General features: G+C 39.7%; 1 protein-coding gene across 3 annotated transcripts in view; it reads right to left on the bottom strand.

The window, feature by feature from the left end:
• LOC137264871 (cGMP-specific 3',5'-cyclic phosphodiesterase-like) overlaps positions 1-19,654 on the bottom strand; it is a 135,860-nt gene that overhangs the window by 77,764 nt on the left and 38,442 nt on the right. For all 3 annotated transcript variants that reach the window (XM_067800218.1, XM_067800216.1, XM_067800217.1), the window contains exon 2: positions 6,612-6,644. The gene's annotated coding sequence lies outside the window, so the exon portion shown is untranslated. The remainder of the gene's footprint in view (positions 1-6,611; positions 6,645-19,654) is intronic.

Genomic DNA, 19,654 nt, shown 5'->3' with positions numbered 1-19,654 from the left:
TGCTCAGGCGTTCCCGATTAAACCCGCCCCGTCTAAAACTGTTTCAAAACTTCACTTCAATTAAATGCAACACACGCAAAAACCTCCACAATCACAAGCTGAATTTGCCTTTGAGAGTTTCCTCCAATTAACACCGGTAGCCCATGGGCATCAGCAGCATTGCATACAGCACGATGAAGGAAGTTTAAGACGACTAAAGAACAGAATCCTAACAAGAAGCAGCGCGAAGCCAAAATTGATTGATGTGTAAAAATTGATGTTTTCGATTTCCAAGAGTTGCTATTTTAGAAAATTTCTTCGTCGTTGATGCAGAAAACACTCATATGCGATCTGCAAGGGTTTCAGCTGACTGTCCAACATATTGAATCGATGTATTTGACGACAATGGGAATCAAGTCTTCTATTTTTCCCCACTACTAACTACTGCTTCAGAACATATCAAGTGACAGGCGCGGAAGCCTACGTCAATACTCTCTAAAAATTAACTATGCCATTTGAAATTGGCTTCCATGACAACGATTGCCCACGTCATGGGCTCATAAAAACAAAAGGTGGAAAAGCTAGCAAAACATCCAATATATTTTGTATTAAAAACAACTGGACCCATGCAGTTTATCTAAACAACAAAATGAAGTTGTCATCAAGGGAATTTGCTTCACTCCTCGTGGACTAAGCATAGCGTATGGTCAATGGTTGATTACGATGGCTTGTTAATTAAGCAGTCCACTAGCGCCGATTCATTTATATGACAGAAACGTGAAAATCTCATTAAGGGAGCTACAAAAGTCCGGTTTAGCCTGACTCTACTCGCTAAGCAATTATAATACTCTAACTGCAAAGACAATAAACTCCGTCTAAAACAAAATGACGGATAGAACGAACGCATGTTAATGCATCTGACGAACTACGTAACGGTTATAACGAACTAAGACCAATGGTCACTTTGCGTTTGTTATAACCGAATTGTTTGTATGGCTACCTTACATCAAAGAGAGCAAAGAGGATATTATCAGCAACATCAATTATTCTTGCAACAGCATATACCTTACGTTTAGTGTGCTCATGTCCGCAGTGAGTGAGTTTAGATTACGCCGTACTCAGCAATATTCCAGCTATATGGAGGCGGTCTGTAAATAATCGAGACTTGACCAGACAATCCAGTGATCAACAGCATGAGCATCGATCTGCGCAACTGGGAACCGATGACATGTGTCAACCAAGTCATCGAGCCTTACCACCCGATCCCGTTAGTCACCTCTTACGACAAGCACAGGTTACTGAAGGCCGATATTCTAACTCGGATCTTCACGGGTCGTATCTCCACAGAGACGATGTTACATGTTGCCGGCTCACTCGAACGTGGGTGGTTATGATGCAAAGATATACAATCCATGAATGGAACTTGTACAAAATTAGTGGATGACAAAATCTTGGCACACTGACTGCCGCATTTGAGTTTTCGGTTATTGAACTGAGTGAATGAGTATGGTCTCACGCCGGTGTTAGCAATATCCCAGCAAATATCCCGATGGGTGACACCATAAATAAGCTCACATTGTAACCACGTGGAGGATTGATTCTGGATGTTTAGCATGACAAACCGACGCTTCTCCCACTTCGTTACTTAATCTTGAATTTGACGTTTACGTAATGCGTTCTGTGTTCCAATAAACTGGATGATCTCTCTGGTTTGTTCTGTTACAAACGTGCTGTACGGGATTGTGATCTGAATTCTGGGTCTATGGAGGGGTGCTATCGAGCTAATATAAAAAACTCACCAACGGCAAGTGCACAGTGTACCCTCGCAGTGTCGCCAATGAGGATTGGCCTAGTTTTCAGAAGGATGGTCATCGAAATGTGGTACAACAACCAACAGTAGTGATGAGAGGCAACCCGCACTGCTAACGGGCAGAAGGTAATGGCTCCGATGATGTGGAAGTTTTGATGTGGACATGCTACATGAGATGAACTGATGATGCTGAGAAAGGTAACTTTCTTGCAGGTTGTGACTCAACCTGAACGCTGACGGTCTTTTAACTTTATTAGATTGATGGATGACAACCAGTATGTCTTGCAATAGCCTAGTGACAATACCATGCCATCTTTGAGCAATCGTCAGTTGAGGAGGCTCCATGTTTGCTTATGAACAAGGAAATCAGATGATTTTACAAGTTATCGAACTGTAAGAATGGTTTGCGGGAAGCTTGATATTTACTTAATGGCGGGTACACGTATTGCAGGTGATGCTGCCAATTGCGCGTATCGAAAATCAATGTGCAGTGCGCCCCCCGGGTCAAAACCAAACACATAAACCAAGTTGTTATGATATGAATATCAATGGCTGTGTGGAATTAATAAAAACATATCCACACTTGCTTGACAACGATATGAGAATCCGTATTGAAACGTCACATTATCCGAATAAATATGTTCATCCATAAGGTTTGTCCTTATCTCGTGTATACAAGGACCTAAAAGGTATCTCGTCTCCCCAGCGTGTCCAAACACGTTCCTGTAAAATGTCCACAAATCACAACCATGATGTCTAGAAGCTGCCCTTGTGTGAGGAGCATGTGTGCCACAGTCCGATCTCCTTTTCTGAAAGGACATCCTTATCCCAGACCAAGTTTTGCTATCGCTAGCTTTGAAAGTCGGAATTCCGAAAAACCCTGAATTTGAGCTTGAACCTTGGTAAAAATCTTAACCTATTACTTGAAGCGAGTGTAAGTCGATTCTCATTTCCAAACCCTTAAGAAAACCTCTTCCCACCGTAATCGTAACCTCTAGCATAAAGATATCGAGCCATCAGTCGGTTACCATGTTTTCAGATTTACCAACATATCCGACACCTACATTCTGACTGAATTGCGTTTACCATTCCAGTAGTGGGACATGTTTCATTTTCTGTCGAGTATACCTTTTGAGGCCTTTCCCTTCGTTAGGTGTTTCCATGCAAACAGATAGAATGTGCCGAAGTCCCTTCTGAGTAGACTTAGTCTCAGTATTATTTGTTACATTCCTACGCTGATTCCATCAAACCCTAGTAGGAAATCCTCAGGTAACCTTTGAACGAGTTGTGACCGTCCAACAAATGCGAGATGGTCGAACGGATTTAACCAGTCAGACAACAGTTACTGTTTAGGGTTTGGCGAGACTTACGAAATTCCACAGTCACTGACACTGATCCCCCAACAAATGAAAATCAGCATACAATACACACATTTTTTCCCTCAGTTTATATACGCGTTGGGCTTTCCGATGGCATCGTTACCATTAGCCAACATTTCCGCAAACTGACACACTTGAATACTGAGAAAACGTTTTTTTCAGCTACTGTTTACTCACTGTTGTGGCGTGCTTCGTGTGCATCACAGGGAAACGATCGTACGGAAAAAAAACATTCGGAATCGTAAAAGGTAAAAGTTCAAACTGTATACGCGACTTTCGCGACTTGGTAAGCTGTGTTGTGATTGGCCAATCTCAAAGGTTACCTGACGGGACCTCCTACTGGGGTTTGTTAGACTCGGTAGAGGAGTGTTGCGAATAATACTGAGACTAGGTTTACTTAGAGTGTGTCGAAGCCTTGTTTCACATGTGAAATATGCGAAGCTTGGGCAAATTTAATGTTAACTTGGAGGAATCGTACACCAAAACTGTCATTTCTGGTTCCTTGAAACATTGTTTCTTGTACACAGGAGTTTCATTGACCTATTCAGACAATGACCTATTTTTCAGCCGGTCCGAAACTAGACACCACAAACAACTCTGGTTACACTGAGTTTCAACTCCTTGTTTTATAAGAAAATGGAATTTACAAATGAATTTTTATTTTAAAGTTTAATGTCACCGTATTTCTATATTTTATGTCAAGGTTAACTTAGCAAAGAAATCACAGCCTGTTTGATGAGGTCGTAAAATGATACACAATGCATCTGGCTCACTGGTTACACCTGTTATGTGTTTTTGTGCGCTTATTCAGTGTAGCTCTCTAACGAACAATGAGACTGATATAATATCAATTCCGTACAAGACCGGCAATCTTTAGATTAATATTCTTCACTACGAAATGTTTGTATCGTATGTTTTGTGACCGAGTGAGTATGATTTATCCCGCTTTTATCAATATGCCAGCAATATCACATCGGGGACAGCAGAATAGGGCTTCACATATTGTATCCATGTTGGGAATCGACCTGGTACATTTCGGCGTACCGAGCGAACGCATTAACTATTAGGCTACCCCACAGCCCACATATGCTTTGCATAGAGTCACGAGTACATCAAAGTATGAATACTTCGTGCTGACGTTTAACATCATTGAAATAGGATCTGGCGTAACGGCAGGACATGCCTTACAGGATATTTTATTTTTTAACTACAGTCATTTACATATCACAGCAATAGGAATATTTCTATATCATAACATGATCTATTCATTGTAACAGTAACTGTAGTATTTTATATACTACTTACACAAGATATTATGCAACGAAACACCTGGGCTTACACCTTAACATGGGGTCATATACATCACAATAAAATGACTTTAATTTTTATCGTAAAATACGGACATGTGTATTAACACAGACGATTGAGTTTTGTACTTGCGTAACAAGCATTCCTGTACTGGGCAGTCTGTTGTTACCATGTTTTCCAAGCATACTGTATGTCAATATTATGCTTACGAAATCGAGTCTGTTAGTACAACATTTCCATCTGTTGAAGAAGTGACGTAATTTCATTACTATCCCATGATATAGCGTTATTACGATCCCAACCTATCCGTAGAAGCTTAATGTGTGAAAGAGGAAAGCTGAAACAGGTGTTTTCTGAAGAACAAGTTTGTATTTGATAAGCAGATGGTACCGCCAACAAAAACGTAGTAGCTTTCAAACCACAAACAATTTGGGAGTTACACAAGAAGAACATGTGATGACCCAATGCTAGCGATATGTGATTTACTGATATGGGAACTACACGTAACTCAGTCAATAGCTACTAGTATATAGATATACATGTCTCAGGCATTGTAGATGGGGCAAAATAAATGAGAAGCAGCTAACGAATTCACGGCTGTTTAAGTGTGTCCCACACCTGCGCAATAGCACTAATTAGATAATTTAATCACACTATTTGAGTAGAACTTTTAAATCTGCGTCCCATGGGTATCCCAGTCTGACGTTGCTGCGAGCAACGTGCGCTACAGTCACCAGCTGCGAATGATAACTCCGGAAATGAGAGCAATCCCTTCAGGAAACCTATGCGATTATTCTTGTTCATTAGACAGATGTTAGCTCCAGACATCCTATGCAATATTGCGCACCGGGAGTAACCTGTGTGTTCATAATAGCGCATTGCCATTGGAGAGCTAGGTAGGTGTCATCAGAGATGCTGATTTACAATCGCACAGACATGCTTGGATCTTCGTCTTCCTTGCCCAGACATATTTGGATCTGGACATGGAAGTACTTTGGGGAATTCAGGCCCCGATTTCTCGAAACAATCTTAAGTTTTTACTCATATCTGAAACTGAGTTTCACCATTTTAAACAGCTGAATTTTTAACTCAACTGCATTTTTTACATATAAAACACAAACAAATTAAGTAACCTATTCACGAAACTCAAACTGTTTCCTATAGTTTGAGTTTTGTGCCGATTTCAGTTCATTATGAGAAATGCCTTTTCTCAAATTTGAGTACAATCTCAGACTTAAGTTAAAACTGAGACTCAAGTTTGTTTCGAGAAATCAGGCCAGGATACACAGCTACCTGATGTACAAAGGAGGAAAAGATGATGCACGTAGATGAAGTGATATGGTACAGTTCATACATAGGATGCTACATCACGGAGACGACTTACAAAACTTACAGACAACAAACCAGTGGACACTGCCAGTAAAAGATGGGTGATGGATAAAAGTTTGTAATCAAGTAAATAATGTGGATAGAAAGATGATAGTGATGGATGATGAGTAGCAGAACGATATTCGTGGACGATCTAGGAGGATGGAAAGAGAGACAGGTGAAAGGCGCAGATAAAGATAATTGTTTGATCGGAAAAAAATGGAAATTATGGAAAGATGTCGGTCCATGGATTGAAGATGGATGCATTGAAGAGTCAGTGGATGGATAGAGTGGTGAAGAAGAGTAGACGGACACAGCCCACGGTTATATGACTGCTGTACGATTGATACATGTGGACGATTGACGTAGGCACAGCAAACTATCAGATAGAAGACCAGCGGTCTTGTAGATGCTACAAAGATCAATAATCGATGGTGGAATGATAGATGAATAAATACACTGAGAGATATCAATACATTACACATGTGACATGACATCTATTTAATTCCCACACAGGCTGAAACTGAAGCTGTTTTTAAAGTTTGCTCTTGAACATATTTGTGATAGGCTTTTGCGCTTAGGCGTCTGAAACAAGCTCACCAAAGGGTGCAGATGCCAGGTTGAGGAGAAATCAATAGGTACAGCTACATCTTTGTGATTGATATCAATAATGAAAAATCCGGGGCATCATTCTGATTAGATATTTAGCATCAGAGTACGACTTCTCATTTGCTTCTCTACGGACATCAAAGAAACTCAACACTTACCCTAAGATACCACTTGCTCTGTTTGTGCAGTGTCTGCAAAACAAGTCAAAACTAATATCAGGGATGTAAGAAGATTGGAAATCTTAAAAGAAACATCGTGGTTTTGTCATTTGCAAACTTCAAACAAATCAGATTGGAATATGAGAAAGTGTATAAGCTGAAATAGTTCTAGCTGACTTGAGCACCTTCCGGCATGCAATGCTCGCAATCGATACTTCATAACCCGACATTAAAAAACTAGTGCAGGTTCTTTTTGTCGCATGTCACGTGTACTAAATATCAATGTCGCTCAGATAAAATGCATGTCTTGAAAAACAGGCACTTTTATCAAATTTATTAACAGCCCGAGACTAAGAATAGCTTATCCTATTATGAAAACTGCAATAAATAAGTTCCAGGATAATTTTCCAATCCAAAAATATTGATTATACGGTTTAGACCCTATAGTTATGATGTCGTAGTGTATTTTGCGTGATGTAGGTATATGCCTCTGGTTAGCATATTATTGGTTCAATATTTTGATGCATTAAGAACACTGAACTAAACCGACACGACAAATCGGCTCTGTAACACATGTTACGTGAAACATGCCAGTTTGACATGAACACATCAGTTGCAGTTTCATGTTCATTTTATCACTTCTTATGATGTAATGTCCTTATTTTATATTTTTTTTAAATACACGACGATTATCAGTTTCATTCAACATCACATTCATATTTTGTTCGACCCTCGTGTGTGTGTGCGCGCCCGAGCTCGTTTGCGTGTGCAAGACTATGGGTGTCCGTGTGTTAGCGAGTGTGTGTGTGTGTTTCTGTTTATGTGCGCATGTGTAGGCGTGTTTGCGTGCGTGTGTGCTGTATATCGACCCATACAGCAATATTCATGCCATACGACACCATCCTATTAATACTTAAATCGGGACCTTACAAAACCGTGATTGATATCATGAGCAACTGAAAGTTTCTTGATGTACGATGGCACACTATTATCAGCAATCGTTCTGAAACCTAATAGTTGACATCAAACTGTAATAAACGTCCTATTGACATTAAAACATGTGCATATTTAGTATGTTCAGTGGGTTCGTGCGCACTTGTACGTATTTTGGCTTTCGTGGTGTGCTTGCAACCCAAACTGGCTGACAATCACATCATCCTTGAGGTATACTGAAACAAACCCACTCGCCATTGGAACAAGACTAGGACAAGATTATTAGACATTTTCAGAGGTCAAGTCAGGGTGTCGAATACAGTAGCCCATTAGTCTTTCTCTGCCACTCATAACTGCCCGTGGCCTGTCACCTTTGCACAGGACCACGTGAGACCACTCGCCTTACAACAAACGTCACTCTCTCAGAGACGCCTGGTGCAGACTCTCATTTATATAAACTAGTACTCAAACAATCTACACACCGCACAATATCACATAAAACTTTACAATTATACAAATGAATTCATACAGCCATACTGGGCAGACACACTGCATACTTTCTTTTGAGCACTAGTTTACAAGCCTGTTTTCTCTTCAATACTTCTGGCATTAACCCTGCATGAGGAATATTTCTGTAATACCCACCCACACATACAGCATGTCTACATGACAATACCATAAAAACAGATGTGGTTGGCATATGCAATGTCTTGTTGTCATATCACCTCGGAAACCATTCTGTTATGAATAACAAGGCATAGATTTGCCATCAATAATGTATTTCTTTCTTTCATTAACACCTTGCAGATGCACGTTCAGCAATCTGATCGTGGCATTATACACAAAATCAATTGGCTATGACTTGGTCAAATCAATATATCGCCAATTACAGATATGAGAGAATCGCAGATACAGCTTTCACCTTGAATACCAAAACATTTCATTTTCAAATTTGCAATCGTGTATATATATTTATACCGAATGCATCACTAACAACATCAACATGTTAAATATTAACCGATTTGGAAAAACAACGGCCATGCTCTATATGGCTCCTCTAGGTTTCCCGTGCCAAATGAAGACATAAACCATTCTCATGTTTTATGCAGGACGTGGGGGATATAATTGACGTGGATCTCTCTGTTAGTCATGGCAGTTAATCCATCATCTACAATACAGCCACATCAATAACAGCTTTGGGACAGATATTGCAATTATTTTTATTGGATTTCAGTGTTCTTGAAGACCATATTTACTCGCAGCCGCAGCGCGCAGATTACAGTTTACCTGTACAAGCTGGGCCACGCATAACAAAACAATAACCATTGGCGTAAATAAATATCATGGAATGGAAATTATTGCACCGCATTAAAGACTAGTGAGTGAGTTTAGTTTTACGCCGCACTCAGCAATATTCCAGCTATATGGCGGCGGTCTGTAAATAATCGAGTCTGGACCACACAATCCATTGATCAACAACATGAGCATCGATCTGCGCAATTGTGAACCGATGACATGTGTCGACCAAGTCAGCCAGGCTGACCACCCGATCCCGTTAGTCGCCTCTTACGACAAGCTGAGTCGCCTTTTATGCCAAGCATGGGTTGCTGAAGGCCTATTCTACCCCCGGACCTTCATGGGCATTAATGACTATGGTTGGTAGCGGAAGAGTTATTGCATCGCCCTTGTTATTCATTTAGTCCAGGGACGGTAGGGCAGCCTAGTGGTAAAAGCGTTCGCTCGTAACGCCGAAGATCCGGGTTCGATTCCTCACATGATCACAATGTATGAAGCCCATTCCACAGTTATAGAGTGAAATATTGCTAAATGTGGTATACGTCAATACTCACTCACTCATTTAGTTCAGACTCACTCACTCATTTAGTTCAGACTCACTCACTCATGGAATATTGCTGAGTGAAGCGTCAGACGACAAGTACACAAAGCGTTCATTTCAGGAAAGACCTTGTAAGTTGTATTTCAAATCTTTTCAATACTGAAATCGCACGACAAGAAATAGGTATACACACATAATGCAGACAAGGAAAAGTCACATTTTGAATAATAAAATCCAACATTGAGTATGTGTCCTTGTTTCACATTTGTTTCAATATATTTGCCAATCTGTATTTTGAATTTGAGACTCTAACTCTCCTGTTTCATCAGTTCCCGGTCTTGTTTATGAAGAGTATTACTGCACCGACATTATGCTGTGCGAGAGTGAGTATAGTTTTGCGCTGCTTTAGCAAGCTGAACCTTTTAGCAACGGCAGACTGGGTTCACCAGAAATAGGCTTAACAGATATGGGGAATTGAAACCGAATCGTCGGCGTAACGAAAGCACGCTTTACCCACAAGGTTACTCCACCCCAAGATACTGTTTCATTTTAAGAAAAAGAATATAGGCTCTTACATAGAATTCAAATATCGTGTTTATCAGAGATGTAAGAGAAAACGAGAAGACACAGCTTCTATTTAAATTCCACGATAGCACAAGAAAATAATAGTACAGTGAAAAACACCTCTCTTAAAATGTGCTCATGAATGCTTATAGTATAAAATATGCAATAGTATAAAATATATCATAGTCTAAGTCCTATGTTAAGAGCCAAATATGGATCAAGAGATCGTAGGGATAATAGCAACATAAATGGATTCACTGACATGATAATACCAGTCTATCATTTTACTGGGAACGAGACGTTACTGTAATGGTCTGGTGGATTAATCAGGGACATATTCCTGCCTTTCACATCATACCACATTCCCCAAATATCACTATACATCATAGGCCTGAAAGCAAATTGGAAAATAGTCCTTGCAGGCAATGTCCATTGGAACGTCATTCCTGATTTCCTTTGTGATTTGGTAGCCATTCTGTTATACACACATAGACTTCGATCTCGCTGTCCTGTACCGCGGTCATCGTTTATCTGTCAAATGTAATTTGACATTGTTTGCCAAACTCTTCTTTTCGCAAACGACAGACATGACGTCATGTACCTACTAGGATGTAGTATTTTATTTGGTTTGGCAATTACAGTCCTGTTGATGACATGGCAGGAGATATATCCAGTCAGTGATTGGCAGTTCATATGATAAGGCCTCTTTAACACTGTTGGGATCCATTCTGCCGTAAGTGAGTCGTATTTCCGAGAGAGTGTACGTCTCAAACAGGACAGAATGGTAATATAATTGACTCTAGTGTCCATACTTCGATGGGATTTTAAAACATGCCCAAGGGTCGCACGCCGAACTTACGAAAATATTGCTCTCATGATATCAATAACAACGTCTAGCTCAGAAAGCTTTGTCAGCACGAGGCTACTAATACAATAATTCTAGGCCTTTGACATTCCTCTTTCAAGCGGTTAGTATAACGCCATCAGGATCATTCTGGCTTTCTCGGATATCATCCACTTCCATTTAGTTCTACCTTTTGATGCAATGGGAAGTCAAATTTTCAAATGAAAATATTTTTCGCTTCCACGCAGAGCAATCATGTAGTGACCTCTGGTCTGCCATGAGTGAATAGTGGATCTCATTGGTCTATTCTTTTGAACTTATTTCTCCTAATTACTAACGTTTTAGCTCACTTTCGTCACATTGCAGCCACTTATGGATAACGTCAAACCCATTAGTGATGACCAAGAAGACATAGATCTGATCGATGTAAACAGTATAGCTAAAGTATAGTCCTATACTTGAAGCCTGCACCTTCTGACTGATCCATTAGTTATGTCGAACCTTACGGAATGTAAACACGCAGGTATTTACCTACAAAACACCGCATCGTCCAGGAAGTGCAGCACAACCTAACAACGCCTGCAGCTGTTGTGATATTTCAGTACGTTTGTCATACTCGCTTAAAAACAACAGTAGACCACCGTATTCAGGGGAATACGTTAGCGACTTCAGCGATTTAGCGTTGACGTATGTGCTTCTTCACCTGTTTCACCCAGATTGGCGTTGAACAATTTGCTAAAACAATGCAGCACCACCGTCACCGTGAGTAACTGCATACATAGCAAGTTTGGCGAGGTGAGTACTTGGTTTGTTTTCTGTGTACCGTGCTGACTGGTCGTATGGTCGCCTGAGCTCCATGTGAACAGAATCGTCTCGTTTACTGTACCCAACCTGGAAACTTTCTCAGGAATCGATGTCTAGGCAGAAACCATCGTATTGACACTGACCTGTTACTGTTTACATGACTTTGAATATTTAATTTCGGTCTTTTTTTACATAACATTTGAAACAAAAAATGATGGTTTAAATGTCTTTCAGTTTCCACAATGCGTGTTAAAAAGTCAAAATATTCAATAAGTGTGCCCTTTTGGTTTATACAGAATTGTCCTTTTGGGTGCTAATTAGTGTTCGATTCCGTTTGTTTGAATTTGGCACACGTAAGATAAACGTCATGACAGTGAATCTGCATCGAGAGAATGTCACTGGTACGAAAGAGAGTGGCACTTAAACAGAGTCTTAATTTTGGATAGAGATGGCAATAGGTGCATTGTTGTAGCGACTCGTACTAACACTCAAACCTGTGACATAAAGTTTTTGCTGGTTAACACATAGTTCTTTTCTGGATTTGACACACCAGCAGCCCAATGTCTATTTTGTTTCAAACGTTCCCGGATTAGTTCCGGTCTACATATGACTTGTCTTTGCATGTGTTTGTGACCACAAGAATGGTCGGATTCCATCAGCAGTTCTTGGCTGATTACATGTAGACGATGTGTTTGCAAAAAATTACCTTATCCTCGTTATCAGTTCCTCTGGTTGGTTTCCTGTAGCCTCTGTTCACCAATAAGGCCACTTAATCTATGTGTGTATGGAAAGTCAGGAGCTATACATGGTTACTGAATGTGGCAACTGCCTGGTCCATGATCGCACCAATACGTTATGAGTTTATCTTCCAATATCGTTGCCCTACACCGAAATGTACATAAAAGTGTCCTTGAACGTGGAGTCACCCGCTTCCAAAAATAACTTTGGAAAGAAAAGAAAAGGGTTCGACAAATACCGGTTATAAGAATGACTCGCATAAAAACAAACAAGAGTGATGAATTTTGGGTGAAGTCTGCAGCTAAAATACATTACGCAATAGCCTGATATCCACAGCCTGATATCCATAGGCTGATATCATCAGCTATCAGAAGAATAGTAATGCTCTAACTTGTCCAAGTGTCCAAGTGCTTTGTATTCTGAATTCAAAGAATATACATTGGGATATGTGTGTGTCAATAAGCTCTCTAAAACAGTGATGGCCATTATGACTGAGCCGTGCATGTTTACCCCACGATCCTTCATCCGATTCCAACAACTATCTCAGCTGGTCGTATCAAGATCGTACCTAACCAAAACCTTACCCACCACTCACATTGCATACCGATCAGCTGAATCATTCATATACATTTTGGTATCTAACTTTCTTGAACATTAATGCACAAGAGACAGGCATTTCGTCTCCCGTGTTATCGACAGGAGATATCTTTACGCATCGGCAATGAGATTGTAAGCTTATTTAGTCATCAGTTCCCATACCACACGCTCGCTGTTTTGAAGGCAGTCTTTGAAAAATGTGAAAACAAATTTCAGGAATGCCATTGCTTTTGCATACGTTACGAGTTAATCCTGTTCAATAAGCGACGAGAGTATAGGTTTTCGATTATTTTTTCTACATAAGGAGGCCAGTGGTGCGGGGCATTTGGTGGTGATGGCAAATTAATTCAAGTGAATTTTGTCTCAATTTAAGATGACTGTCAATTCAGCAGAGATTGAATGTTTGAATAACGTATAGACAGCGCCACAGTTTCAGTCTTTCACCCACCGTGATAGATATTGATAAAAGTGATGCGAAACCCAACTCAGTCACTCATGACTTCGTGAACATGGGTTATCAGTGGCCCATTTACTTTTTGCAGCTATCCATCCCTTGACACAAAACGGAACTTGTTTCCAAGGTTGGTCATGACAAGGCATTATTTTGCATTCAAGTTCCATATCTGTATGCAGATCAACATTTCGACTTGGACTAGAAATAGTCACCATGACGTTGAGCTAGGTTTAACCTACCCCTATGCCACTCGACAGGAGAAAATACTTTTAGTCTAATATAGTATAATTACCACTATAATGTTACTATGACTGAGTTTGTAGGAAGAGTAAAGTCTCATGCCGGTTTCAACCCATATCACGGTAGGGTGGGGTGGGTGGGGGGGGGGGGGGGGGGCATGTGACGGGGGGTCCGTAGATAATCGAGTCTGGACCAGACAATCCAGTGATCAACAGCATGAACATCGACCCGCGCAATCGGGGGCGAATGACATGTGCCAACCACGTCAGCAAGCCTGACCACCCGATCCCGTTAGTCACCTCTTACGACAAGCATAGTCGCCTTTTATGGCAAGCATGGGTTGCTGACGGCCTATTCTACCCCGGACATTTAAGAGTCACATGCATTTATGAAACATGAATGCAAGAGCACCTTCGCAACTAATATGACAAAGTGATGCATGAACGTGGATACGTCTGGTTCTCTTGTTGCTTAGGCCATTCCTTTATGTCTCATTCAGTCTTTCAGTGGCGTAAGGACAAATGTTGTCAATAATTAGTTACAAAACATTCATTGAAACCAAGTAGCACACATGTGTAAAGATTTCATGAGCTTCATACAGGTTTGATAACATTTCATCCGAAAAGAAGTAACTAAAAAGGTGAAACCGTTCCCAGAATTATACCGAAGCAAACTATGATCAATCTACGATTCTAACGTTACAGTCAGGAGTGGGTCACGAATCTGTTTGACGGTAATGATACTGGACGGTAACGTATCATGTCCACGGTTGGCACCTGACTCGAATGCGGGTTGGATTTTCACCTGACAAGAAATGTGGACCTGCAACGGACATCTCATCTGACACCGATGCGTCAGATGTTAAAATATCATCCACATGTCTACCATATCAGATCACTGAAGCTTTACTCCGGACATGAATGCCGTGACCCTGTTTGAGAGACTTTTCAGCAAACATGACGTTATTGAAAGTTTCCTGAAGCTTTGCCTATACATTTTCATTAACCCGCTCTTGATGCCTGATCTATTGTTGGTAAACGGTCGCAGAAATTCAAACAGTGAACCTCTGAACATCCATGTATACGGATTCAATATTAGGACATTACATTGTACTTTCTATTGTTTTACGCATAATTATGAACAAGTGAGGGACCCGAGAGCGAAAATACAAGACGATACCAGCGTTTTGTAAAAGGAAACGAGACACTTTCACATTCGCAAGGAATCTCTTCCAGAGAGTTTGTTGTACAATTTTGGCAATATTATGGGCAACTATGTATTTGGTTTAGGCCGCTTTCAGGAGTATTGCAGCTGTAGAGTGAGATACGGTGACAGAGCATGCGTTTATGAATCATCATCAAACAGGTGTTAGCGAAGAAAAGGTTAATGTCAATGAAACTCATTTCCGCTTCTGTTGATAAGGTTGTAATTGTATGTATGGTATCAAGTAAATTATCACGCTGCCACATGTGCTTGTCAGCACTGATGACATACACTACGTAATATAAGAACTAGAACTTGTTTGAAATGACATATACAAGTTCATAACACAATTGCACTGATGACATACGTCATGTGATTTAAGAAGTAAAACTTTTTTGAAATAACATATACAAGTTCATAACTAAATTGCTTGCCGTGGTTCTTCTCTGAGACCGCCATCGTAATAATCATTCGCGACGGACACTGCCAATTAAAATTTAACCCAAAACGTGTTGTAGAATCGATTTCATGTTTTGTATTACCTGGACCTAGAGTGATAACAAGGAAGGCAATCTGGCATCTATCGACTGAATTTGCTTTGGGGCAAAACCATTTGGCGACACGTACACGCCCTTACACAAGCGTGGACCAAATATACAGGCTACATTAAACGAACTGGTGATATTTAATATAAGATTGGAATGCGAAACGAATATCTTACAATGGGCATACCATCCATTCAGAACCAACGATGATCATGTAGCGACAAGAGATTACTATCTGCTTTCTTCATAATTAGCGGATGACGTGCTGTAATACAGACATTTTGTACATGCATAAATGTGCCCTAAATGCAAGGGCAAATAGGCATAGCATAATTGTGTTCATTATTGATCAAACAGCATCGTTTTCGTGTAAAGATATTTTGATAAAACGTCTCTTTGACCTTCGCAAAGACGGGGTGCATGTAACAATCAATCCATTAGGGCATGAACTTGATATGAAATTCAAAGCTCTGTCAGTATCCGATAAAAATCGTACATTTTTAAGGTGCAAAATATCGAAGCATCATTCAGCACCGAAATCATATGGAAGTCAGTGGGAGATTATAGAAAGATATTGTAATGATGAGATGAAGCACGTTGATCTCAGAACGTGCCATCATGTCTCTGAACGCGGGCTTGGATAGCGGGGAGATCAGGCGAATAATGAAGACCCAGTAAATATAAGCTATGTTTTAACTGTCGTAGCCTGTCTTTGTCGGAGTATAAAGAGTGATATCGATTGACCAAGAGCTGGAGTTATTAGCCTAGACTGGACATAAAATGTAATGGTCCACCATCACTGTGCTTGTGAAGAATGTGATAGGGTCACCAGAGAAGTGTATGGAGTGCCCGGTTGATCAGTTTTACTACCAGTTTGTGGGCGACAGAAGTTCGTGTTTATAACATCCTAGTCTTCTGGAAACAGAGGTCGTTACCTTTTACTTATCTGTCTGCTGTCTCTCGGACCGAGGTCATTTCTCAACCATTAAACAGAAGAAGACCACTGTGCAGTTCTTTTATCTGCGACTTACCTTATTAACGAACTATCATAAACGGAGATGGCCAGTTGCCGTTTATCATTATAAGAATCTTTGAATTTCATTGTCCATTAGTTAGTCCACGTAAAGTTCAAAGTTGGTCAAAACGATCGGACGATGCTTGGTCAAATTACATGACCTCAAATATATATTATTCACGTGATGAGATGTCGTTTTCAATGCCAATCAGAATATAAAACGGAAAAACCAAGACGTTTACAGAAGGCGGTCGGAATGTCAGTCTATTACATGTACTTGTACTCCTCAGCGGAGAACTGTTAGAAATAGTATAATTAGATTTGTCGAACGTTTTCCGATATTGTACAAAGTTTCACAGTTTCTTTAATCTCATTTTGTTACTACATGGCATGAGATAGCCTTACTAGAGTAGCATCTCCTTCGTACAGGGCAAATCTGCAGCTGTGCGGTCAGACTGATGGCCAGTGTCAAGAATGGTGATCAATGGCAAAATCACGGTGTGGTTTAGTACTTCTCCTTATCTACTAGTTTCGCCACTGTCCGAAAGGGAAGCTTCATTTGGAGTTATACTGATTCTCACTGTCATTCTGACTATTCACTGAGACGTAGAGTATTAATACGCATATTCCATTAGAACGTTTGTTAGAGGTGAATTAATTGATTTATTTATTGAAAATTAAAAATAACATTACACGTTGGATAACATGGTTTTAGAGGAATCACCACACTCTCTGTGTAAATTTTAACTGGAATATGTTGTCCTCTAGTTGTCATTCATGAGCAATTTCGCTAAAATACACAAAAAGACAACAAATAGGTACAAGCCAAACAGAACATAGATGAGTTCGCCTATCAATAAAAATACACATCCTAACTCGCAACCTCATTATTAGGATCCTACAACAACTGCTGCGTTCCGTTGGCTGCACTCGTCTATTTTTAAATAATATGAAGAAAGGAATGAGAAAAATAATTTATTCAAGTGACTAAGGATATAATTCATGTTTGGCTCTATGAATCAAAAGATAATCGCCCGGTCGCCATGTGCCTATTGGTACCATCATGACAAATGTTTAAAAATGTTCAAAGCACTCTAAGTGCTAACATGAGACATTTAGAGACATTACATTAATATATCATAAAAGACATCAAGTTAAAACTAGGGCGAGTGTTGAACAGTCGATGTTTGAAGATAGTTATAAGTGCAGTTACGGTGTTTGATAAATTATAACACTGCATAATAAATGTACTTTTCCCTGAACAAGACAGTTGGTAAAAATTTGGGTTGATAGCAGATGCTGGACTGAAAAGTATTACTCTGGTTAATCCAGCACAATCAACTGGTTTAATAATCCAAAATGTTTTTGTGGATATGTTTGTGAAAATTCTTATCATTATGATGGCTAATTTACCAATGTTAATACACACTCTGACTGATCATGTCAGTGAAAACATATTTAAAATTGTTCAAACATATATTTGTCAGTCAAAAAGATTTTCTTAATTATTGCCATTGTACCACCCTTGCCCATCAGTCTGTTCTTGTCTGTCCATCTTGTGTAATGACTGTAAGTAATATTATTTAATACTACCGATTGTTCTAAGTTGTATAACTTGTACGCATTCCTTTTCTCACGAATGAAATATGTTTAAAACAAACTGGTTTACCATCACAAGCTATGTTTTACCATGCATTGACAAGATAAAGATGTGTTTGTATTCTCTCGTGAAAGGTAACTATCACATCAAACGAAATATTTAAAATCGGATTGTCAGTAGGCCCAGTCGTGATGTGAAGATGAACAAAGGTATTTTGTGCAATAGGTTTAACGATTTACAAAGCACAGAGATTGAGAAAAGTACATCCATAGCCAAACGTACAAAAATGTCTTAATGCGTCTAAACAGACCGATGAGGAATTATGTCCCGCGCTGACAGTTCACATTAAGAAAATGTTTTGATAGCTTAATGCCGTAATCCACACAATACCATGGTGAAATAAAACCTCTTTTTATTAAACAAACACTTTGATCTTTTAGTAATGTTTGCGCACTGAAAAACACAATGTGAGTTGTCCTGGTTAAATGGCCACAATAACAAGTACGGTGACGTATACATCACTGAAGTAACGTCGATATGTACAGAATCTTGTTTGTGTCAATATACTGAAACTGTGTACATTATTATATTTATATTGTTATTATATATGTGTTATTATGTTGTATATGGCGCTGGTATATTTTGCTCGATCACTGGATGTCAATCTCAACGCCGCATCATATCATTAATCTCAGCTCCTTAGGGGGCAGCAACTAGGCGCACCGAGTTGTTGTGGATTTCCCATCCTTACGAGGGACCCATGCACGACATTGTGCACTGGGAGTAACAATAACAAGTTTGCTGCACGTTGCAGTACCCGCCACTGGGGGTTTGCACGTATTCGTGGGTTCTTTTAAGTGAACAGGGTTATGTACTATTGTGTAACATATGCTATATTTGGGATCACAATAAGTTCCCATTGAAGTACAGATTCAAGTACGCTTGTTGGGATGAGGTCCATCGGGAATTCGTACACAGGCTCATACACCTATTTGCCAGAGCACACTATTGGCCATTTAACCCACTCAGCCACCCCGCTTTCCACATAAAAAAACTGGTAGTACAGATCATGAATTATATCCGATAAATAATCAGACATCTTATCATACTTGATAAAATACGTACATATTGTGTTTTTGCCCGGTGTTTACTGGGTAAAGTGAAGGCTTTATTAGAATGCAGTCCACCTACATATATCTGGGTTTTCACGCTTATGGGTGAAGTTTCTTAGCCAGTAGGTAATTACGTACGGCTACAATAATCACAGGCTTCATTGCGTGCATCACCCCAGGAAAACTTATCATAATTTATCCTTTAACGCTCTTTTGCCTTTTACACCCAATGGAATCCGACAATAGATGATATCCTCTTGTTTTGACGATTTATATTTGCAACCACAGGAAAAATACGACATACACTTTATCATAACCGAAAACTATTCTCATGTTTCTATTACATTCTTGTAACGTTCTCAAGCACAAAGGTACAGAAATCCGCTTGTCGCACTCACGATGTAAATGATGGTGTTATCCATGACGTTTCATTTTTTCAAAATGGATCCCTATTTATATTATTTTACCTTTGTCTTTACCTGACATTTATAGTTATACACGTGTACGAGAATAAGAGAAGTTGTTATCTTCAAAATTGTTCATTTGTTCATTGGGGT

Source organism: Haliotis asinina, chromosome 15 (assembly GCF_037392515.1).
Source record: "Haliotis asinina isolate JCU_RB_2024 chromosome 15, JCU_Hal_asi_v2, whole genome shotgun sequence".
Lineage (NCBI taxonomy): Eukaryota > Metazoa > Mollusca > Gastropoda > Lepetellida > Haliotidae > Haliotis > Haliotis asinina.
The sequence above is the reverse complement of the archived record's forward strand: the minus strand, read 5'-3'. Positions and strand labels throughout refer to the sequence as shown.